This window comes from Pungitius pungitius, chromosome 10 (assembly GCF_949316345.1).
Source record: "Pungitius pungitius chromosome 10, fPunPun2.1, whole genome shotgun sequence".
Classification (NCBI taxonomy): domain Eukaryota; kingdom Metazoa; phylum Chordata; class Actinopteri; order Perciformes; family Gasterosteidae; genus Pungitius; species Pungitius pungitius.
The window spans coordinates 2130902-2155521 of NC_084909.1; the positions used below are offsets into that span (position 1 = coordinate 2130902).

General features: G+C 45.7%; 2 protein-coding genes across 3 annotated transcripts in view; both read right to left on the reverse strand.

Annotated features, from left to right (window-relative positions):
* Positions 1-24620, reverse strand: part of LOC119228777 (beta/gamma crystallin domain-containing protein 1-like) — a 244007-nt gene that overhangs the window by 105819 nt on the left and 113568 nt on the right. The gene's annotated exons all lie outside the window — the stretch shown is intronic.
* Positions 1-24620, reverse strand: part of plcl1 (phospholipase C like 1) — a 45517-nt gene that overhangs the window by 15826 nt on the left and 5071 nt on the right. The window lies entirely within an intron of this gene.

The window sequence follows — 24620 nt, forward strand, 5'->3', positions numbered from 1 at the left end:
AGTGCTATTAAGGGAGGTCTGGCGTGAGGGGGGGGGGGGGGGGGTCTTTAAGCAGTGGCCGAAAAAGGACCCTCAGTCAAAGACACACTTCCAAGTCAAGAGGCTGTTTGTTATGTAACATATTAAAGCTCCTCTGGTGGGCCTCTACACGTAAACACAAATAAGCAAAGGCAGACAAACACACAGGGGAGAGGGAGAGGAGGGAGGACAGATTAGGGCTCAGGGGGGAGGGAGGGAGGGAGGGAAAGTGGGTGAGGCGACAGAGGGGAAGGGAAGGGTAAAGGGGGGGGGGGGAGAAAGAGGAAGCAGGGGCGAAGGGAAGAGGATGAAGAGGAGGCAGCTGGTGGAAGCGGGAGCAGAGTGGAGGTCCGGCAGGTATCTCCAAAAACACAGAGAACCAATCAGAAGCCACCAAATGAAATAACAGCAGGCTGACATTTGAGTGCTCTGCTCCTGCTTCTCTCACTGTGGGAAGGAGACATGAAAAGAAAGACGAGGAGGGGAGGGGAAGGAGTGGAGGGGGCGGGGGGGGGGGGCTCGGACGGCCGCCCTGTGCACTTCTGGAAAGGAGATGTTTAGTAAATGGCTCCATGAATCTTTCAGAGCAGGAGGAGGAGAACGAAGAAGAAGAGGAGGAGGAGGAGGAGGAGGAGGAGGAGGAGGACGCTCATTTTTAATAATTGACAATAAAAGGTAATTTAACAGAGACAGTACGTCTCGGGAAGGGGGGGGGGGCGGGGGGTTATCTGGATGAATTGAAACATGCACACGATGAGCCGTGTGTGTGTGTGTGTGTGTGTGTGTGTGTGCTGGAGGATCTTTGTAAGCCAAGCACAAATGTCTCCAGAAGGCTCCCCCCCGCCCCCCACCACACCACGCCCCCTCAAAAAAAAAAAATCATGCAAATGCTGTATCTGCACAACACTGCTATGACTGCTCTATTTTCAGTAAGGTTGCCTAGCAACCGCAGGTGAAGGTCACTAGACGGGACAAAGACAACAGTCTCAATCTGCTTTAAAAAGATCCTGAAACAAACACTGTGTGTGTGTGTGTGTGTGTGTGTGCTTGTTGTACAACACAGTGTCACACCCATTTCCTGTGTCTGTGTGTGTGTGTGCGTGCGTGCGTGCGTGCGTGCGTGCGTGCGTGCGTGTGTGTGTGCGTGTGTGTGTGTGTGTGTGTGTGTGTGTGTGTGTTTGGGCCCGAGAAGATTTCCGATGGGAGAAACTTCATTTTTCATTAACAGTTTCAGAACGTTCTTGCACTCCTTTGCACTGAAAGGAAGGGGAACATTTGGAGGTTATTTTCATTTAACAGGTTTTACTGCCTGGGATCAAGAATAAGTTTCACACTCAGAGCGAGAGAGAGAGACGATGGCGTCCGTAAGGCTCACATTAACCGACAGGAGAACAAACAACTGTGACAACCATCAACGGAGGAGATGGCCGGATGGAGGACGACCGCCACTGAGGCTGTGAGAGCATGAAGGAGGAGGCCTTGGGAGCAGCTGGCCTGATAAACAACAGCAGCAACGGTAACAATGTGTTTGTAGCACAGACGAGCGATGGATGCCACTCTCAGGTGGGGGGGGGGGTTGTAAAAGGAGAAAAATAAAAGGTTTGCCACATTGGACAGAAAACCGCAGGTGCAACGAAACAGGAAGCAGAATTCTGTGAGTTTAAAGCGTTGAGGTGGAGTCGCTCGAGGCAACCTGGGGGGGGGGGGGGGCAGGTGGATTAGACCCAGACCCTGGTGTCCGCTGGTCGTATGCTCCGTTTGTACGGTCACACTCGGCACTTACACACTGACTTACACCTCCTCACTTCTCAAAAATTACATCAGCGCAAATGTTTCCTATTAAACTTTCCAGGAATGAGATCCTTTTCTGTTGATGATGTGTCAGAGTTGAGAGAAATAGAGTTTTTGCGTTGCGGAGGCGGGATCAATTCCAGGCGCTTTAACTGGTGCAAAAAAAAAAAATAAATAAAGCAACACCTGAAGAGCCAAAGAGAACTCTGTGAACCACAAACCAACTGGAGCCTGGACCACTGCTCAGATCCTTCAGGACGTTCTGATGAGCACCAGAGGAGGAGGATGCTCCACGTCCACACCAGCATGGACGGATGACGAAGGGGAAGAGGGGGGGGGGGGGGCACGCGGTGGACAAACTGACAGCGCAGAATAGACGGGACAAGAGCAGACGGGAGGGGAGCGAAAAAAAGCTGATGATGATAAATGTCATTCTATTATTGCCCGGATAGAATTTAGGACAGCGGGGGGATTGGAGTGGCTGAGTCGAGATGAGGCGGGCTGGAGGTTAGTAGAGCGCTGAGTTCAGAAGTGACCTGTGAAATAGTGTAGCAGACACACACACACACACACACACACACACACACAGTAGCCGCTCTCAGGAGGACAGCGACTCACAAAGTCACCTTTCGACGTGCATGCGCTATAACGCACACAAAGCGCACCCACAAACGCGTTCAGTGCTGCGCGCCTTGCTCGGGCAGCCAGACTCAACGTGAACACAATTGTGTGGCAGAAAAGACACGAACGTGCGCGTCAGACAACACAGATGCAAGCGTCCAGCTGTGAGCCGCTCACGCGCACGGACACGCAACCGCCGGAGCAGAAAACAAACAAACAAACAGGGGTTGTAGGTGGATGCTACGCTAACAAACACACACACACACACACATGCACATGCACTAATAAACACACAAAGACACGCCGCTGTTTGGTCTTGAGAAAAAGAAAGAAAAAAAATGTTACATAATTAATGTTGTTATGTAACCGCCGCTGTAAACACATACGTGTGCACACAGAGTTGTGTTTAAGACAAACGCACACTGGATAACACCCATGTGAAAGCAGATGTACACACACACACACACAGACAGACACACACAGAGTGACCCCTTTGGTTCAAAGTCAGCCTACCGGATGTGTGTGTGTGTGTGTGTGTGCGTGTGTGTGTTTGTTTGCGCCTGGGAACTTTGTAAACACTCACAGCCTATGGGAGGTAATTAGTGCCTTAAGATTAGCCAATCAGTGACAACGTGTAACTCATCACGCAGCTCATTTGCACCTGGAGGAAGTCTTTTGTGCAAATTCTCTCAGGCAGTTTTGGAAAATCCCTTTTTAGTTTTTTTTCTAGAGCATTAGACATCATTTGCGAACGATGAGTAATATTTAGAGAATGCTGTATGCAGAACCAAAGTGCCTCCTCCTCCTCCTCCTGCTCCTCCTCCCCGAGCTTCCCCTGGACTAAATGCATGAATCCCACTGGAAGGCGGTGGAGGCAGAAGCTGCTTTTGAAAGCACCGCTGAAGCCTAAATGTCATATTTGATTGAAACACCTCTTTACTGCTCTTTGTTTACGGTTCTGATCCCGATTTAACTTAATGTTGCCTTTTTTTTCTTTTCTGTTTGACTGGACACTATGGATGGAAAAACATGTAAATCCATAATCAAATTTCACCAAAAAAAAAATGCATTACCAAAATAATATAGAGAAACGTCCTGTTCTCACAATCTCGGCATAAACACACTCAACCCACCGCGCGGCCGCTATAAACATTGTTCTAAGAAGCTTCTGGTGGGGTCCCTCATACGCGTCCTTCCCACGTCACTTCCACTGCTCCGCAGTGACCTCATAGCGGCCTCCAGCTCGCTAGAAGCACGTAGCGCGCGTTGAGTCCCACGCACACATTCGCTTTAATTTGTACCAACATTCTGTTCTATTCAAAATAACACACACACACACACACACATTCTCACAGATATTCCATCTCTTTGAACACTCTCCTTGAGTCCTATGTGGCTCTTCTCCTCCAAGTGTTGAATTTATATTTGCCATAGAACAGGAAAAGTGTTGGCACACACACACACACACACACACACACACACATGCATATTTATAGCGAAAGACTCCCTGATAAGCTGCCTTAATGTCACAATGTCAGGATCGAAGCACAGCCTCACTGCCAGGTGTCATTATCACACAGCATGCATCCTTAAGTGTACAATGTGTGTATGTGTGTGTGTGTGTTCACATAACTATCTCCATGGAGATGTTAGGAATTTGAGTAGAAGTGCACCCCTAGCGGTGAGAAGTATGTTACGTGTAACAATGTTTAGTATAGAATAGTAGTTGGTGTGATGTTAGATAGTATATATTACATTTGTATGTTAAATGAAGTGAATGGATTATAGACAATAACAATTTAAAGTCATATAAATCATATAAATACTGTACACATTAACATCCTGTCATGATGTAATGTTAAAACCTGGGGACAGAAGCTAAATTTCTGTCCTGATGGATTTCTCCTACCTTTCCCCAGAGAGGGTTTTTGGTAGGAGTTTTTGTTCCTGTCAGGTAATAGTTAAGCAAGTGGATGCAAGACAGCCGCATGAGGCAATGTGTTGCACCAGATAAACTGTGATAAACCATTAAGAACTGTGATAAACCATTAAGTACTGTGATCTTATATGTTGTGTTGTAATTGAAGTGTACTAGTTATAAGATGAAGACAAACTATGTATATGATGTTATTTTCACTCTTTGAGGCATAAAGCCAGATGTTTACAAGAGAATGCAGGGGAATGAAAGGGCCAGAAGAGACAGAGAGGGTTTCAGGTTGCTGCAGCAGATTCACCCCTAGGTGTGAAAAGGCTGGACCAGGAGGAGATACATTGAAGGAGCCAATGACATTCGAATACACCCAGAAGACCACCCCCCCTGGGAGCTTCAAATCATCGAACCGGGAGAAGAACAGGCAGATTTTTCCTGCAGCCGTCCTGAGGAGTCACTTTTGACTTGGCCGGGGAAATCTCTATTTCGCGAAATATATCACTATTCACAATTTTATTTCACTTTGTAATTGTAGGCCTTACTCATTGTTTAGTTATTAAATACTTTTTGATTTTTAAAACCCGAGCTAGTTGACTTTTGATTCATTGTATCCTGCCTGGACGAGAGCAAAGGGAAGCTGGTCTCCCCTTCGGCCTTCAGAACCCAACAATTGGCGCCCAACGTGGGGGCTCGAAAGGGGAGAATAGACGTTGCTGAGGAGTTCTGGCCGCGAGTACCATTGGGCCCGATGACAAGGTAAACAGAACCTTTTTCATGAAATCTGTGATAGGTAGATTTAGGAAAACTTAGAATGGTGCTGGCGGCGAGGCCTATAAGGTAGAGGTTAAAGCTAGTACTGTAACATTCATGAATGCAATGAGCTTTTATTGCATAACTATAGAGGCATACTTTTGCAAAGTGAATGTGAATGGGAGCCGGTTTTGTTTCTTTTAGAAAATCCAAATCGCCATTTGGTGCGTTCAGGTACAGACCTTGAGCGTTAGGAAATCCGGTTTTAAAACTGGTCTGCGAGATCGTAGAGACTCGCGGTACAAATTAATAGTAATAGACCCGTATGAGATTGAGAGGGTGTTCCCGCGACGTGTGACGACACCCGCGTAGTTCCCAGGATATCTCACAATAATTACCGGTCTGTGCGTGAAGGGGACGGGCTCGGAGACCTGCTCCACACGTACATTTCGATCAAAAGAAGCCTGAAGCCTCATAAGCTTGAAGTCTTGTAAGCCTGAAGTCTCAGAAGCCTGAAGCCTCATAAGCTTGAAGTCTTGTAAGCCTGAAGTCTCAGAAGCTCGAAGCCTTCTAAAAATAATAAAAAATAATTAAAAAAAAATAAACAAAGCTTGAAGCCTTACAAAAGGAGCTTGGAGTCTCATGAGCCCGCAGTCTAAAACAAGCCACAGTGTGGTCTAATTGATGAATGGATGTTCCGGAGTGTGAATTGATGTGTATATGTGGTTGCGTAACATTGTGTTTATAAATAGAATCTGATCAGGAGACGGGCCACCTCCGGTGACGGTTCATTATGTTGTTGGAAATTAAAGTGTTGGTGAAACGGTCTGATCTACAGAGGCCTGCAGGGTGCTGATAGCACGGCTGGTGATTAGCTTTGCAACAACGTGGGATAGCATTTAGCTTGTTCCATGTGCTCGGCGTTTTACGATCCATGTGCTTTGAGTCAAGGAACTTCCTCTGTGGTGGTTCTTTGTTCGATCGTCAGCTATTGTGTTGACAGCGCTCTGTGTGGTTTGGAGTAGTAAGTGCACGTTGAGGGGAATACCCCTGAGTGTGCCATCTGGTGGGTGAAAGAGGGGAGTTCAATATTTTATCAATATCTTGCTGTGATCGGATGTTGACATTGATGTACACTTGACTTTGTTTACTGGGGTAGTGTAAAGATTAATAAGACAACTTGACTGATATCTGGATTGGTGTTGGAATTCATTTCAACATTGTGTGTTGTAGTGTGGCGTTGAAATTGGTTTACACTCTGGGTTGGATTTGATTTTAAATTGGATCTGAGGGTTCACTTAATTTTGATGGTGTAATTTGAGAAGCCGTGGTGAACGTGTTTGGTTTTGATTTGAATGTTGAACTGATTCCAGATTGACTGTCATTGCATTGTCTGAGGGTTGGGGGTTGCATCATTGTTCATGTTGCAGGGTTTGTTTTGTTTCAGCATTTGAGGGGATGACTCCGCTCTACCACTGATTAACATTACCAGTAGTTTGACTGTACAATCATAACTTTGATTAATTTTGTGCTTCAATCATTGATTGGATTGAATAATTTTCAGACATTAAAATTTGTTTTCGGTTGACTTTGGACTTTGGACTTTGATACTCAATTTGAATTTTGATGTTGACATTTATAAATTTTTAATTGTAATCTTAACTTTTAATTTTTAATTTTTTGACTTTAATGTTTTTCCTCCAGTTTTCTCTCCTCTCGTTCCTTTTACTCTGCGCAATCGTAATTGTAGTCTTTGAATTGGATGGTTGATTTTGCATTTTCAGTACAGTATTGTTTGATGTTGGTTGTTGAACTTCATTTATTGATTTGATTTTAGATAGACATTTTTCGGATAGGAATAATTTTAATTTGATTCAGCTTGGCGGTCTAACAGGATAGCTTTAAAATTGCATTGGGGTAGTGGATTTGATGTTGTTCATTTAGTATCTTTGTAAGGGTTAGATGTTTATACTGTATTCATCAAGTTATGGTTATAGTTCATTTTGACATTTCTTCAGACAGGAGTTGGACTTAATTCGTTTCGGATTTATTCACAGTTAGCATCAGAGTAACATCTTAGACAGAAGGGACTGTTTGTGTTTAGAATACACCAGGTTGTATAATGGCTGTGTTTACGACTCAGGAGTTGCTGGGTAGGGCCAGAGAACGGATGGAGGAACAGACAGAGGCCAAGGAAAGAGAGAAGGAGTGGAGTATGATGAAGAGTTATTTGAAAAGATGGCAAAAGAATGGGTGGTTTCCAACAGTGTCACCACCAGTGGGTGAAGACAGGCACAAGGTGTGGAGGGAGACTGTAACAGCAAGAGATCAAGCCACTGCGGCTTATGTAGGAGCCAGCTGTTCTGATAGATTGAGTAAGAAGAGAGCCCTCAAAAAAGAGGAAAAGAGATCAGCCCGCACAAAGCGGCTGCTTGCCTACTGGAAGTCAGTCGACCCAGCCACTCCCCACTCTGATGATGAACTGGAAGAAGACGAAGCAGGTAGCAGTGAGCCTGGCCGGAAAACACCAAGTGAAAGCCAGAGGGACACAGAAGAGCTGCATATCACAACAGGACTCCTGTCTATCAAACTACATGTGCAGAGAACCCATCCACACAACGGCGAAGAAGGAGAGGGTGCTTTTGGAGGACGTCATCCCTATAGACATTCAATCCTGGTGAAGATGGCTCCAAACCGCCACGCAGACTACATTCTCCCTGTAAGAATTGAGCCGCCTGCAGCCTCTTTTGTGACACAGTGCCCACTACAAAGGAAAGCCAACGATCAGACAGAGTTTGTGCCCTGGAGTCATCGAGACATGAAATCACTGGAAGGGGCACTGCCGCCATTGGATGGAGGAGCTAGCCTATGGATCCTGCTCTTTGAAAGGCACACAGAAGATGATGAGTTGGCTCTTGGAGACATACGAGCCTTAATAGCCCACAAGGAGGGTGCTGACAATTTAAGAGCCTTAGAAGCGAGAGCAGGAACGACCAACCACGAAGATAAGACTCCATTCAATCAAATCAGAGGAGTCTTTTGGGCCACAATGCGAAACATCTGGCCTACAAAACTAAGGTTGACCATCCTGATGGGGCTGAGTATGAAACCAGACGAAGACATGTCTCAGTATCTAAGGAGAGCAGAAACGGAATGGCATAAGGCCACAGGTGAAGGACACAATAGTAATGAAGCTAGTTGTGCAGTTTGGCGATACACTGTGGAGCAAGGCTTGTCCCTGCCAATTCAAACAGCGCTGGGAGGAGTAGTGGGACTGAACAGCATGGATGACACCACATGGAGAGACTGTCTCACCCACTATCACCAGAGACAGCAGGCAGTGGAGACGAGCGAACAGGAAGAAATTAAGAGACTGACAAAACGGCTCCTAAAGGTTCAACTGGGAAAAGTAGATGCTGAAGTAAACAAAAAACAGCGAGCCAAAAAACAACTTCCGGTGAGTGATGAACAAACCCAATTACCCGTTCCTCCACAGGCCCAATATCCAGCCCCAGCATTCAGAGACCGTTCAATGGGTCACCACCAACCACCACAGTACAGGGGGCGGGGCCGAGGCAGAGGGCGTGGATACAGAAGGAGAGGGTTCTACAAGGTGGGAGGAGCAGGAGGAGGATGTTATATATGTGGACAGGAGGATCATGGGTGCAGAGAGTGTCCTAGGAGCTACGAAAGGGACAAGCGACTAAACCCTCCGCCACAGCCGTTCAATCCAATGCAGCCGCCTCACCCCTCATGCCAAACCCCCAAAGCAGACAAAGCCCAACAACTAACTGGTGACACACCGACCCCCGCTCCTTACAAACTGCCCAGATAAGGACCCTAGCCTCGATAGTTTACGACTCACATTCCAGGTAGAAGAGGAAGAATAGGGAATATAGACCACTGAGAGTGTCAGCTGAAAATAGATTTTAAAACCCATAGGGAAGATTGATTTAAAATAAGGGAAGGGAAACAGTCATTGGAAACTAGGAGACAAGGTTATGAAAGATTTAAATGAGTAATGAGGAGAATTTTTGTGTATAGTGTCGTGTTTTGGTATTAATGTTTGTTGTTCTAGTCTTTTCCTACACTCAGAGATGAGCTGTAAATTGTTGAGTGCTGCCATTGAGTGTATAGTGCACGATACACTTGATACAGTATCTTGATGATGGAAGCAAATGTCTGATCAAGGAACATTGATAGTAGCAGTACAGGAAATATGGGAACTTTGTTACAGACGGTCGTCTTGTAATTGTTCAATGGAGAGTACACGCTACATTTGACTGTGCTAAACATGAGAGATCTGTGATCTATCAGAGTTGAATGAATGAGTGAATGTATGGAATCTAAACTTGGACACGAGCTAAGTTTGAGTTTGCAGGTAACAGACATGCCTCCCTGATCCTCTGCTTTGCTTTGGGCGGCAGAGCAGTAAAAGTGGAGATTAACACTTAGGACAAAGTAGTGGGGGAGGTCCTGACCAGATGGGTCGGATGCAAATTGATTTCACTATCTCTGGGTGCTTTTCAGGATCAAGGGAATCACTATCTTCCCTGTTGTTTTGTGACCCCGTTTTAAAAGGGTTAGAGAACCTTTTGTTATTTCACTGAGGGGGTTGAGACTAACCTTCTGATACATTGTTTAAGCTGTGGGTTTTAAGGATACGATGATACATCTGCAGATGCTCATCCACTTGTGATAGTGGTTTACAAGGTTATAGCAGATTGACTGTAATGATGGGAGACCTCAATGAGGCCATGGGATGGTTCATTTGGAAGAAGGTAAAGGATGTTGAATAGTTTAACAGCAATGAGAGAATTGATTGTAGGATGGTGAAAGGTGAAGCAATATTTTTGTGAATCCTAGCGTGAGCAGATCTATTACTTCAAGGTTAGAATGAAGAAAGAAGGTTTGGTGGATGAAGTTGATTAAGACATGGAACGGTCATACTACACTTTTGGGATGGGACCTACAAGCGAAAACACAAAGAGAACATCGAATGGGGCATTTAAGACAACAGGGGTGTTAATTTTTCTGAGTTGACCATGGGGGTCAATAATCAGTCATATAGGATATTTGAATTTTTGATAAATGAATTGCTCCTCAATTTGGTCGGAAACAAGGCCGTTAGAAGAGGGCATTTTTACAAGCAATAGGTAAATACACTAGGGTCAGATAGATTTATGCAGAAGCATTGGTTGATTGACATGCATAACATTGTTAATCAGGTGATGTTCTAATCCAAAGCAACTTGCAGGGAGTTTGAGCATGAGGGAACAGGACCAGTACAGCAAGAACAAAGAAGAGATTTTCCTTTTAAGAAAGCAAGATTTACAAGTGTCATCTAGGTGCTAATTACTCTAGTTGTAGTGGGTAGAGAAGTATTTTTAGCTGTATAGGCTTTATGTTGTCCTAATATTAGTAGAGAACTCTTTCCATGATTTAGGAGTTAGAGGGACTAGCAATGAGCAGATATAGAATTAGAAGTAAATTAGGGACAAGTTTGAGAGGCTGCATTTCAGAAGAGAGGCAGAGTCTGGAAGGTGATGGCGACATGGGGGAGTAAGTAAGCAGGACTCCCTGCTGCAACAACAACTGATAAGAGGAGGAATCTGATGGAGCCATAAAATCCACAGGTTGTATTTCATCTCAGAGTCACACATGCAGGTTTGAGCATCACACACGGTTTGAAAGGAAGCAATCCTTTTCTATGATTTTGACTTACACAATTTTCTTTAAATATCAGTGCATGACAATTGTTAACTCTGTTTTGCTTTTCAATCAGGAACAGGCGACTTCAATGCAAGGAAGTCCAGATCGGCTACGACACCCAGTAGAACAGCGTTGAGGGGGCAAACCAAAAACATCAGTTTTTAAATAACTGAGTTAGAATGTCTATTCCAACATAGATGTGTAGATTTCATTGATTCAAGGTGTTAGGAAGAAAATATAGTCTTACTTAATAGTTCTCGTAGAAATTACTTCCAAAATGATTAGAATGTTTGTAGCAAAACCCCTGAAGATCCAAAAGGAGTTTAGATACTCGTGTGGCGGTTTTGAGATAACAGCAGACGCAGGACGAACCAAGACACAAGGACTGATGAGACACACAGATGATACAATTAACTGAGTATTAGGGAAATGATTGTGTTAAATGTTGAGTTCCAGTTATGGTTTAAATAAGCACACACTAGATGGGAGAACTGATTTGCTTTAGCAACGGGAGTAGAGCACACGTACATCCACTCTCTCACACACATCTACACACATGCACACATAGCCGCGCCACTTGTGCTTCTCTATTCAACAGCGGATTGAGGAATCTTGTTCTCAGAGCAGTCAGCTCATAGGAACTGTGGGTGTCCGAGGACCAAGGAGGGAGTGTGAAGCTAAATCACACGTCTAGGATGGCAGCTACGTGTCATCTGACCAACCTGCTGACAACAACAGATGTTCGAGCAGAGGAACATCAAAGAGAAGTATAGACACACTCACACACAACAAAGAAAATCACGAACACTGAGCTGATGTCACACACAGTAGAGGAGGGCCAGGAGCTGCTGTTACACTTGAATACACTTATGATGGACATGATCAGGAGGCATAGAAACAAATGCCAAGGAGATTAACGCAGAACAGAAATTGAGGGGTTTGAATGCATTCAGAGCAGCTATAGGGTCACAATGAACATCATTACCGAGGTTAAAATTAAGCAACATTAGACACATGGACATGTGAACCTCTGGGCATACGGTGAAAGAGAAGTTCACCATTTCATAGAATTGTCCTTAAATTAGATAACTGCAGTATTTTCTCAAGTTAAAAGGATTTGTCGTTACAGAGATAATTGTTTTAAGATGGCGAGAGGTTCTTGTATGTGCTGTTTCCATTTCACTCCAAACAGGGCTGAGATCATTCTTCAATGCAAATGACTCCACACAACAACAGGTGGAGAGAGTGTGTCCATTGGTGAAGAAGGGTAAAGCTATAGAGGACAGGGTCACATCCCTTGACCCGGTGGTTATGTTCTCTTCCTTAATGTGTAATTTTTATTTTAAAGCACTGTGGCGCTGCCATTATAAAACGGATATTCGGTTTGATGATGTCATCCTTCCGGGAACAATCAGGGGGAGCATTCTTTGAAAGTCACATCCTGAGCTGCCCCTAGTGGGGGTAAATTATGTTCCTTATAATACTTGTTCTTTAGTTTCAGATACTTTGTCTCTTACAAATTGATGTGTGTTGAACCTTTAACAACTAAGTTACTTCACAGATTAAGTTCACAAGGAGATCCAGAGGAACATCTTCAGGAAGATTTTCCTACAGCAGCCATAAGGGGAAAAGATTGAATAAGATTTTTTGTGATAGAACTACACTGGTTTCTCAGGGGAGAGACTCACGAGGCACCTATAGAGGGTTAACAATAGACACAGTTACTGGTAGTTAAGATCACATCACTGGGAAAATACCATCAGAGAAAGCCTTGAGAAGCATGAATGAACTACATTAGTCTAAAAGTCACATTTATAAGAGAAAGGATGCTATGAAAGTGCCAAGGAGGGTGCCACAGGAGATTGAATTCTAGAATCAGATCGCAGATGGATTTGTGAACAGTAATAAAATTGTTGATTGGATGAAACTGCATTTGATAACAACAGGTGCTACGAATGAAGACCTGCATGAGTCATTAGATGCATGAGACTCATGGCCTGGAACAATAAAGTGGCTTTAGACATGATGGAAGCTGGAAGGGGTAGCTTCGGCAAAATGTTTGGGTTTGTTTGTTGTGCGATCATCTCCAACAACACAGCTCCTGATGACTCGGTGACCAGAGCACCGGCTTGACTGACGGCACCACCAGCAGCTGACAGACAGCTAAGGCGACAACCATCCTCTCACCAACGGGTTTGTCAGTATTTTGCACAATGGAAAAGTGTGTTCTTGTCTACGTTAACCCTTCTTGTGTTACAGTTGTTATTTAGTCCACTGCGGAAGAAGCTACAACTCCTGCATTTTTGGACTCCAGCAGGGATTCGTCAACATGGGTCAACACTTAGTGAGATTAGAGTACAGGGAAAGCGGTAGCGAATAAATGTTGAAGGACAAGCTTTGCTGATGGATATGACTGTGTGATATTTTTTGTCCCTGAGAGATGCTCACAGTGAACTGTGAGCAAGGAGGGAATTTGTTAGGAATTTGAGTAGAAGTGCACCCCTAGCGGTGAGAAGTATGTTACGTGTAACAATGTTTAGTATAGAATAGTAGTTGGTGTGATGTTAGATAGTATATATTACATTTGTATGTTAAATGAAGTGAATGGATTATAGACAATAACAATTTAAAGTCATATAAATCATATAAATACTGTACACATTAACATCCTGTCATGATGTAATGTTAAAACCTGGGGACAGAAGCTAAATTTCTGTCCTGATGGATTTCTCCTACCTTTCCCCAGAGAGGGTTTTTGGTAGGAGTTTTTGTTCCTGTCAGGTAATAGTTAAGCAAGTGGATGCAAGACAGCCGCATGAGGCAATGTGTTGCACCAGATAAACTGTGATAAACCATTAAGAACTGTGATAAACCATTAAGTACTGTGATCTTATATGTTGTGTTGTAATTGAAGTGTACTAGTTATAAGATGAAGACAAACTATGTATATGATGTTATTTTCACTCTTTGAGGCATAAAGCCAGATGTTTACAAGAGAATGCAGGGGAATGAAAGGGCCAGAAGAGACAGAGAGGGTTTCAGGTTGCTGCAGCAGATTCACCCCTAGGTGTGAAAAGGCTGGACCAGGAGGAGATACATTGAAGGAGCCAATGACATTCGAATACACCCAGAAGACCACCCCCCCTGGGAGCTTCAAATCATCGAACCGGGAGAAGAACAGGCAGATTTTTCCTGCAGCCGTCCTGAGGAGTCACTTTTGACTTGGCCGGGGAAATCTCTATTTCGCGAAATATATCACTATTCACAATTTTATTTCACTTTGTAATTGTAGGCCTTACTCATTGTTTAGTTATTAAATACTTTTTGATTTTTAAAACCCGAGCTAGTTGACTTTTGATTCATTGTATCCTGCCTGGACGAGAGCAAAGGGAAGCTGGTCTCCCCTTCGGCCTTCAGAACCCAACAGAGACCATGTGAGACTCTATTGACAGTTTGCATATCATTGCAAAGACTACAGAGATTTTTAGTCTGCATGTTTGAAAGTAAAAGTATATATATATATATATATATATATATATATATATATATATATATATATATATATATATATATGACATATATATATATATATATATATTTTAGTGCTGTCAAACGATAAAAATATTCAATCGCGATTAATCACATTTACGCCATAATTTATTTAAAATTAATCGCAATTAATATCATTTATTTTCAATACATTTTTCTTCATTTTAATGCTCTTGGAAAAGTGGATTGGCTTGCTTTATGCAAATGTTTTATTTTACTGAAAAACAACACAAACATTGCCAAACAGTGCGGTTCAAAATCAAATGATAAAGTGCACATTTCGGGTAAACAAGGACTCAGTCTTTAGTGCAGTTAAACCATGGCTCAATATGTTAGGGGTCAGGCCTCTTATTTTAGAAACAATGAACCATAACAGTTAACCAATAAAAGGTAAGCTTACTACTTCTTTGCTTTCAGCAGCTACTCAACAGTCATCCCCCCCCCCCCCCCCCAAAAAAAAAGAGAAAGTATGACATACATGTGATTAATCATGATTAAATATTTAAATCGTTTGACAGCACTAATAGATAAATATACTTGTATATTATATATAAGAAGAATTAGGGCAAATCTGCAAATGTTTTGCTAATAATGTGAGTTGACATACGGAACGATATTGTGTACTGAATCAAAGACCTCAGACCTCACCCTCACCTTCCTTTAAAGAATCAAGGGGAGAAGAGCTCCACTTCTGGTCCTGGGTTCCCTGTGGTGACGATCGAGCTGCAAAGACGGACCTCACGGTGCAGCGGAGCGAAGCCGCTGGTGTCGATACGACAGGAAGAAAACGTCGATTGGACCGGAACTAAACGTGAACGGAGGCCAGAAGTCGAGGTGCGTTCAGGGTTTAACAATCTCCGGGGGGGGGGGGGGGGGGAGCTCGGTGGCACTCAGAGGCTTCATCATCACGCTGATAAACATCAGGAGTGAAAAGAGTCAACAAGTCACAGTTGAACTAAATCAGTGAGAAATAAAGCTGATAAGAGTTAATGGTACATTGTTTTGGACGAATGACACGCAATGTAATGTAACAACAATACCATCGTATTTTGTTTCTCACTTTTCTTTTTTACTTTTCTTCTGCCTTTGAGCAACGTTTCATATCAAATATATTTTTAAATATCATGTATTTTATATCAAATGTCGCCATTATGACAATAATTGTAATCTTCATTAGTGTCGTCATTTTGATGAACTAAAACAATTAAGTGTTGCTTCGGGCCCCCCCCCCCCCCCTCATCGTCATTATGTTTTTCTTCCCCCCCTCAGCCTCCATCGGTCCGTCATTTCATCACATTTCATCACTCAATGGTTGGCTCTCGAGGGGGATCGGGGGGGCGGGGCTTCAGCAGACTTACAATCTCCACCTCTTCTCCGCCTTTAAGCTCCAACTCTGCCCCCCCCCCTCCCCTCACCACCCCCTACTATTTCACAGCTGGATGGGACACACACAGGGCAGTAATGAGAGCACACAATGGTGTCTGCAGGAGGAGGCTTTCAGAGGCCATCCTGGATCACGGTAACCATGGAAATAAGTGCCACAGTGGTGACACACACACACACACACACACACACAGAGTGACTTATCCGACCCTCCCAGTGCACTCTTAAAGAGAAATCTTTACTCCGAGCGCTTTGTGACGGATGGACACCTCAAGGCCTCCGGGGGGACGGATATAGCGACAGTACAGTACAAATGTACGGAACGCATCGCAAGATGGGATTGCAACAAAACAGAAATACACAAGTGTCGAGATTGTGTAAAACGTCTGAAGTCTAAATATACCAAGAAAATAAAGTACAGCAGACAAATCCAAGCCAATGAATCCGTGCTACTTCACAATTTGCACTCTAAATTAAAATAGTGCTAATAAGAAACCCCAAAGTAGTTCTCTGGCGTGTTAAAAGGCTTCGGCGCCACATGGCACCCGTCTTTAAAAAAGGTGCTACTTAGCACCTTTGGAGGGGACATTGAGCCACACGTTGCTCTACGGAAGTGGTGCTGCGTGAGCTGATGAAGCCTTCTGTGTGCGTGTGTTTCTCTGTGGCTCCGTGTGACGCCTGAACGCCACGTCGGGAACGAGAGTATTTTCTACACTTTCGCTCTAGAAGAAAAAAGACGTGATTTCGATGTAAAAGTCAGACGTCCTCCAGCAGGAGGGAAAGGCGAGAGACAACGTGCAGCAAAGCAGAGGACGCTGGCGGTGACTCCTCATGGACTCCTCCTCGTGGGATTCTTGGTTCAGATTCTTGTGGCATATTTTATTTCTTGTGCAAAAAAAAAAAGTCCACCAAATTGCAAATAACGCTCCTTTTTTTTGTTGGTGCTGCAGAATGACTTAATGTGCAAATCATTTAAAAAACATTTGTTTGTTATTTCATTTCATTTTTCTTCTGACTCAACCTTTTCGAACCTCACAATAAGTCACCTGCACAAATACCGAGGTGCTTTCAGCAGTCGGGTTGTGACTAATTAAAATAAAAGTCTAGTTCAAAAACTTCCAGAGTAAAACATAATTACAATTCACTTTAATGGCTTTCATTATCCTGTCTGCTAAATGTCCAAAAAACAAAGACTGTACAACAGCTCGCCCTTCGTTGCACTTCATGCACCAAGGAATCTGTTTTACTCTCTTTTAACGCCTGTTTTTGGTGCGTTTTCAAGGCTCAATAAATCACCATGAAATGGGTCCCGTTGGCCAAAGTGATGTCATCCCCACTCGTCACATGGTATACCTCCTTTGATTACGTGGTGGTGAGACCGGGACACGCCTGGGCTTCTCAAAGAGCATTTCATGGATCAGAAGCTCCATATATATGAGGAGGGGGGGGGGGGGGCGGGGAGTGACAGAAGGAGGAGGACTCGGCAAACCATGGACCCCCTCCGAGCCCACGATGGGCTCCTGGTGAGATGAAGCACCGATGGGTAGAGAGGGGGCGGTGAGGAGGGCGGCGGGGGGGGGCGGGGGGGGGTGAAAACGCACAGGAGACAGACAGCTGCGCGTGAGTGACAGGCGGAGACGACGGCTGCAGCAGCGCTAAAATAAATCACAAAGCGCTGCAACTAAGTGTGACTGAAATGTTTATGAAACGGCAGCATAATGGAGAGACAGCCTGGGGGGGGGGGGGGGGGGGAGAGAGAGAGAGAGAGAGAGAGAGAAAGCCTGACTGCCTGTCACCCGAGGAACAGAAGATAGCCCAATAAGAAGCGGGTGTAGGTGGATGTGTGGTGGGTGGAGGCAGAATTATTCCCTAACGTCGGTCTACGGCTCCTCGTCGAGGTGTGAATGTGAAACGTGGACCACGTTACGTCAGAACCATCGGTGGGACCTGTGACCTGTGACCTGTGCGTGAAATGGGCTCCTGGGCGCCGGCTCCTCCCTCCCTCCCTCTCTTGCTAATTGGTGACATTATGTCGCAGAGCAGATGCGTTTAATCTGAGATTCGTGACCTTAACTCTGCGGGTCATCGATGTTTGAATCCGTCCCAATTAGTGTCTCGTGTCCCCAATCAGTCCAAGTATGAAAGGCTCCTTGAAGCTGGAACGTGGAATTAAAAAAAAAGAGAGCGTTCGTTCCACACCCTTTATTAAAATGTTATGTCAAAAGTCTAAACACATAGATGAGCTTTATTTGCACTTGGTTGTTACAGAAAATGTTTCAGTGCATCAATAAATGTGTGCAGTTATAATCCCTTTGAAATTAAGGCTTTTTCAGCATATTTATGGGCCTTTATTCAACAGACGGAGGACTTTGAACTACTACGTGAACGATGTGCTGAACCTTTACCTGACTCGAAGGAGCCGCTGTAGAAATTGAAGGGACGGAGGACTGAACCTGATCTTTTCTTAGTTTAACCACAGCCGCTGTGAGACACTTCATTCATTTAATGAAACTAGAGACCGTGAACACGTTCCTACGATGTTTGCTGAAGAATAACGGTCATTTGGAGAGAACGAAACGACGCATCAGACGCCAAGCGGAGCGGGTTACATAAGAAAACCTTTTAATGAAACTCAACGGCTGCAAATCTGATTCATTCGTGCGACAAAGGAGAGAAATTAGCATAAGGGCGACGGGGAGCAGTGACTCAACGCGCGAAATCTGGCCCGGTGAGGGAGAAAGAGACGAGGAGCTGCTCGCGCGGAGGGAGGAGAGGACCATTTGAACTACTGTGCTCCTCACGAAGCCTGACTCCTGCAGCAATAACAGAGCAGCTCATGCTAGGCAAGCTGTAATTATTTTAATTAGCCCTTGTTTGAATCTGAAAAGAGGCCCAAAGGTGGAGTTTGACACACGGAGGTGGGATCCTCCGCGCGGTGTGTGTGCGTGTGTGCGTGTGTGTGTGTGTGCGTCCTCCACACTGTCCTCCAGAGGAATCACTACCTCACACACGGGCCTTATTTGTTTGTGCACCTGCCGGGTTCCCCGTCTCCCCTGGTGCTCCCTAACGAACGCTCCTCGGCTCCTCCTCCGCCCCGTCGCCCGGAGAGTAAAAAGAATATGCGGATCATCGCTTTTTTTCGGGGTCGCATGAAGATATTCGAAATGTCGACATTTCAGGAGAAATCTAAATTCCTGTGTGTTTTAAATGTGAATATTTTTAACACTGAAGAGATAAAGAGGCCGGTACCGCGAAACAGTTGAAAGGTTTAGAGAGGGATCCCGTCACGACTTGGTCCTCGTGCATTTTTTTATGTGGGGGCGGCCCTGTAAAAGGACCCCAGGCTGTAAAAGCTGTACGAACCCCCCCCCCCATGTCTCCAACACAACGACGTTCCCATGCAGCTCAGCCACGTCCTCAAAGACGCGGGAGGACTTTGGCTTTCACACGGGAGAAAGTCCTGTGTTTGTTTGACCCGCCGCTCCCCCCCCCCCACTCCCCCGCCGCTCCCCCTCTCGGCCTGCAGTCGGAGAGACGTATTGGCGACGTGTCAAAGTCCTGGTGGAAGAACGTGTCCCTGGAAAACGAAGTTCGTGCTCATTTCTTTTCAGAAGAGCAGGCTGGAAAGAGACGTAGGAAGCAAGAGCGTGCCCTTTGTTTCTCCAAGCCGATTGGATGTCCAGGTCACATGCTTCACCAGCGTCATTAACCTGGTCTGTTTCTAATCAAAACACAACTTGGAGGTAGCCCTGGGATTCTCATGCAGAAGCAGAAGACGTGTTCAGACGTCGGGGTGGAGAGAAACTACGAGTTGGAACTGCAGCTGAAACCCTCAGAAATCGTTTTTTTCTGTTTTCAAATGGCGATTATGACAAAGACAGCCAGATGGAGAAGTCAGAGGAGCACTCCCCCTCCCACCCCCCCGCCTCACCCTCCCTTCTCAGTAGCCAAGGAAACCAACCCAAATCGTCGCTCACTTGAGGTCGGGGTTCACGGGTGACGTGCAGGAAACACGCTGGAGGCTTCGAGCTCAGAGCGAAACGGAGGAGGGCCGGCCAGCAGAGCTGGGACGGCCTCGCGGGAGGAGCTTCTCCACAATGACCTCACCGCCCGAACCAGCGGGACGGCGTGCCGAGGCGATGAGCCTGCTCACTCGCGTGTCCTTCCTGCGTCCAGATCGTCCAATTTACACGTCACTCTGCGCGTGGAACGTTTCATCCGCTCACTTTAACCGTTTCCATCATTTCTTTTGGTTTTTGTCTTTTTCGTGGCTTGAAAAGATATTAATTAAGAATACATTCAAAGACCTCCACTTGGACTCATTAGCTAAAAAAAAAACAAACAACAGTGAGCAATAATGTGAGCTTCCGGTGCTCAAAGCTTTTCAAAAATGACATCTTAAAAACAGCCGAGTCCATCCTCATTAAAAAACACCTCCTGCTCAAGAAAACAGCCTCCAATTAGGAGCCTTCACGGATGGACGGGCCTGAGCGACAGACGCACTCAAAGAGACGCTGATGTTGCGGCGTCTCAAAGAAGCAGAGAGACCCTCACCGCGCACTGTGAGCCTTCAAGATGTTTACGTCCTCCTCTGCGTCCGCTTGAGCGGCGCTCGGCATTTCGGTGCATATGGGAGGAGGGGGTATAAATAGACGCGCCCCGGGCCTCGGATTGGACACCACCCGTGACCTCTGACCCCGCTCCAGCAGCCAGCAAAAGACGGTTCGGGCAGGATGATGACGCCATCATAAGCGTTTCCCCCCCGTCGTTGTACACTCGTGACACAAAGAACACTCCGTAACTTTCTATTGTTTTCGCAGAGAACAAAACGAAGCACAGAGCTTTGGGCTTAAAGGATAAACCCCGCGGCTGCGGTGTGTTGTTCTGATAAATCCAACAAAACCAACACAACAAAAACAACAACATCGGTCAATTTGGTTATTTTTCTCGAGCATCACTAACAGGCGCACGGCTGTAATCTCCACATCCGTCAGGACTAATGTGGAATATGTGCTTCTCCTCATCTCCATTAGTTGTTGCATTGCAAAGAGCTTGTCACGAGGGACGAGGTCGAGGGCAAGGAGGGAGGACCCAGACGCGGAGTTGAAAAATAAAAAGACTTTAATTGTCAAAACTCAAAATCAAAATCACTCCAACCAAAAAAAGGGGAGGAAGGAGGCAAAAACAAAAAACACAAACAAGGACCTGGACCTGGACACACAGACTTGACTTACTTGGACGCATGAACGGTCGACATGTAATGACACCACACCAGACAAGGGACTCACAGGGCTTAAATACACAAGGGAGGTGCAGGTGATGGAACACAGGTGGAAACGATCAGGCACGGCAGACAATTACAGGGGAAGACAGGACAAGGCAGGAAGTGAAGTTACCCAGGATCACAAGAGACATAAAAACTACAAAATAAGACAAGAAGCAGACCCAAACCGTGACAGAGCGAATCTGGTGCATGAGGTAGAAAAAGGGATAATTAGTGATAGCGAGGCACTCGCACAGTTCATAAACAGCTTAATGGCTCGTAAAAAGGGAGAAAACCGGAGGAAAGGTGGAAGAGAAAATGTGATTCTTTGTGTAAAGCAGCCGAATGCTATTTTAAGTTGGAGAGCCTTCAAAAGCACCTGAGTGTCCTTCTCCTCTCAGCCTCTCTCAATCCTCCACCTCCACCAGTAATTATCTTTTCCTCTTTACTCTCTGCAGAAATTCATTCTGCCACACTGAATAAGAGAGAGAGAGAGAGAGAGAGAGAGATGTGCAACAAAAGCAATGATTTCAGATGGCATTTCTTTTAAAAGTGTTAACACGGGTGTGTTTTCCATGAACATGTGTGTAGAGCATGTAAAACAGATGTGTTGGGTTATTTCAACCTCCTCAAAGTGTCAAACAACACAAGCGCAGCAGGTGAACACTACTAGCAAGCTACTAGCAATGCTAACCGCTAGAGATGTAAAACAGCTGTACGATAGTGAAGAAACGTACACCGGGCACTTCTTTGACATTTGTCTTTTATATGGTGACCAATAGTTGATAGTTGATCCTCTCTCCCGGGTGTGGGCCCACGAGGGGGGGGGAAATGCGCTCGGTGCATCCGTCCTGAAGCTAACAGCGCTAACCGCTAATGCTAGCCCGAGCCGCCGGGACACGGATCATTCATGACCGTCGCGCCTGAAGGACACAACCTCATGTTACTGAATGCGCGGTGACGCCTTTGCCCGCGTGAGCGCTGCTTCGGGAGCGGAGGGCGTATCCGGCAAAGAGAAACAGGCCTCATCTCGTCTGCTGCAGGCCACGTTTTTGGACTCCCTTTTCTTTTGTATCTGAAAAAAGGTCACGCATGAAACAGTGTGGTCTCATTTTGAACCTAAGCAGCTGCAGATTGCCTCCATAGATTATGATCCCCCTTAAATTAGACACGATTCCTGATTAATAAATGCCCATTTTTGCAATATTTGAAACCATCTTGACTGAGATTCTACTGTTCTTTGTTTAGGCGCGGCGGGAAGAAACACCCGAAGGAGATATGTGCTTCCATTTATAGTTCTACTTTGAAACTTTAGCTGTATTAGTATGAGCGTCCAACTGCTTGCTCTTACAGCAGACAAAACATGTTAATTATCTGTATTTGTATTAACCCCCCAAAAATTGCCTTTATGGCCGTTTCTGTTGCCCCCAAGTGGCCAAAAACTTTAAATGCCGGTTTTAAGAAACCAGGAGTAACGAAAAAGTTACGACGTGAACATCATGCGGCACAAAAAGTGATTACAAACGGGGATAAAGGCTTTTTTCCCATGGATTCACACACACACACACACACAGGTTTTGGGGCGTGGACCCGGGCCCTGGATCAGAGTCGCAGTTTGTCGTGGGTCCTGTGTGTGGTTGCCATGGCAGCAGGTGTTTGCTGATGTCCGCTGGTCCCAGTGAAGTCACAGCAGCCGACTCTGGCAAACCGCACGTCATTCCTCCTCTCTGAAGGAGCCGAGACATGCCCTTCACCCCCACACACACACACACACACTTAACTGGGCTCAACTGTCTGGTAAATAAGGACACACCTATTGGCATTAAAACCAGCTGAAGTAATGAAGCCCAGCTGCAGCGCGCAGGGACTTAGATTCGCTTCGAACAGTAGTTCAGCCTTCAAAAAAAAAAAAAAAAAGAAAATAAACCTCTGAACGGAGTGATTCACAGAGCGAACGACTTCCCATTGAGATAAAAATCGTAAGAGACAACATTCCTGCACTGGTGAACACGCCAAACAGGGGAGATAAAATGCCTCAGCGTGACGCTGGACATCTTTGTGTCTCGTGTTCTTGTTTCCTCTCTCTTCCCGTAGTGGAGTCACGTTTCCCTGTTTTTTTTCTATAAAGAGATCAAAACACCGTTAAGGTTTTGCAGCAGAAGCTGTTTGTTTTAAGGATGTTTTTTCTCTTCTCAGCGTAGAGGAGGTGGGAGATTAACGATGGGAGTCGCTGAGTTCGGGAGGAGTCGTTCGCGCAACTCTTTTCGAGTGGAGCTCAACTTCCGTGAACTTTGACCCCAGGAGCAGCACCGTTGACCCCAGAGAAGCAGTACACGGATTTAGAAAGAAAACAACAGCTAGTGACGTTACTTTCTTGTCTACCTTACCACAAGTGCAGCACCTATGGCTGAGGCCTAAAACAGCACAACAACCCGACATGCCGTCTCTGGAGTTTTCCCCTGATCTATCCTCCCTGAGGTTAATACCACACACACACACACACACACCTCCTCTGTCAGTCCCCGTCCCCCCCCCCCCCCCCCGTCTACTCAGGAGTGAAGTGTCGTCCTTTGTTTCCCGCGTGCCGGAGGAGAAAAACTGGAGGTGATGGAAAAGCCCCCAAAGCTGGTGGAGCAGGAAGAGATTTTCAGATAAAAAACAGATTTTAAACCAGTGTGTTTCTGTGTTTTCGAATCTGAAATCCTCTTTTAAGCTCTGCCGCTTCGATTCCAGCGCCAGAAACCCCCGCCGCCACCTGCCGAGCGAAGGTCGCTTTTTGAAAATCCCACACGACGTCGCATTAACTGAACACTCTCCCACATTCTAAGTGGCTCCCTCTGTTTGTTCTCTGCACACACGCAGAGAAACCTGCAAGCCCGACGCGCTTATCATCCGGCAAAGCCGCGGTTGCGGCGCATTATTTCTTTTACGCAACGGCGTCCGGCGCCTGAGTGAAGCCACGATGCCCTTTAGAAGCTCGAAGGTGAGACGCTGCAGACCACGTGCTTTACTTAAAAACAGATACCAGGTAACTTTAAACGTCACAAATCCAATCCCCGTCTGCTCCAAAGTGCGTCTTTCCACTCCGTTATCAATGAATGAAATGACCGGGGTCCTGATAAGATTCCTCGCTGCGCCGCCGTTGGCCCGTCGTCCATCATCGGCACGAGGCCGCGATAAGCGCCACGCGCAGGGGGGGTCAGCTTGCGAAACGTCTACAAAAAACAACACGTCCCTTTACGTGCAGGATGGAAAAGGGTTCATGAGGGTGCAGGAAAAGACGCGTTCAGTCGCACGCGGCCATGAAAAGACAAAAAAAGACAACGTCTTTTGCTTCTGTTCTTATTGCAGTTTGCTAAATATTCATTGTGACATCACGTATTTACTTTACGTTGCATCCTCAGAGACACTGATGGGGGGGGGGGGGGGGGGGAAACGCACAACCCACATGCACAAGTGTAAAGCTTCCTGTGTCGCCCGAGGAGGCTGCACTTTGGGTCTTTTGTTTCTTCTTGTGCGATGAATTGTGCCGTATTGTGCCAGAGCTGCACACACACACACACACACACACACACACACACTCCCAACTCCTGACCAGCAGCT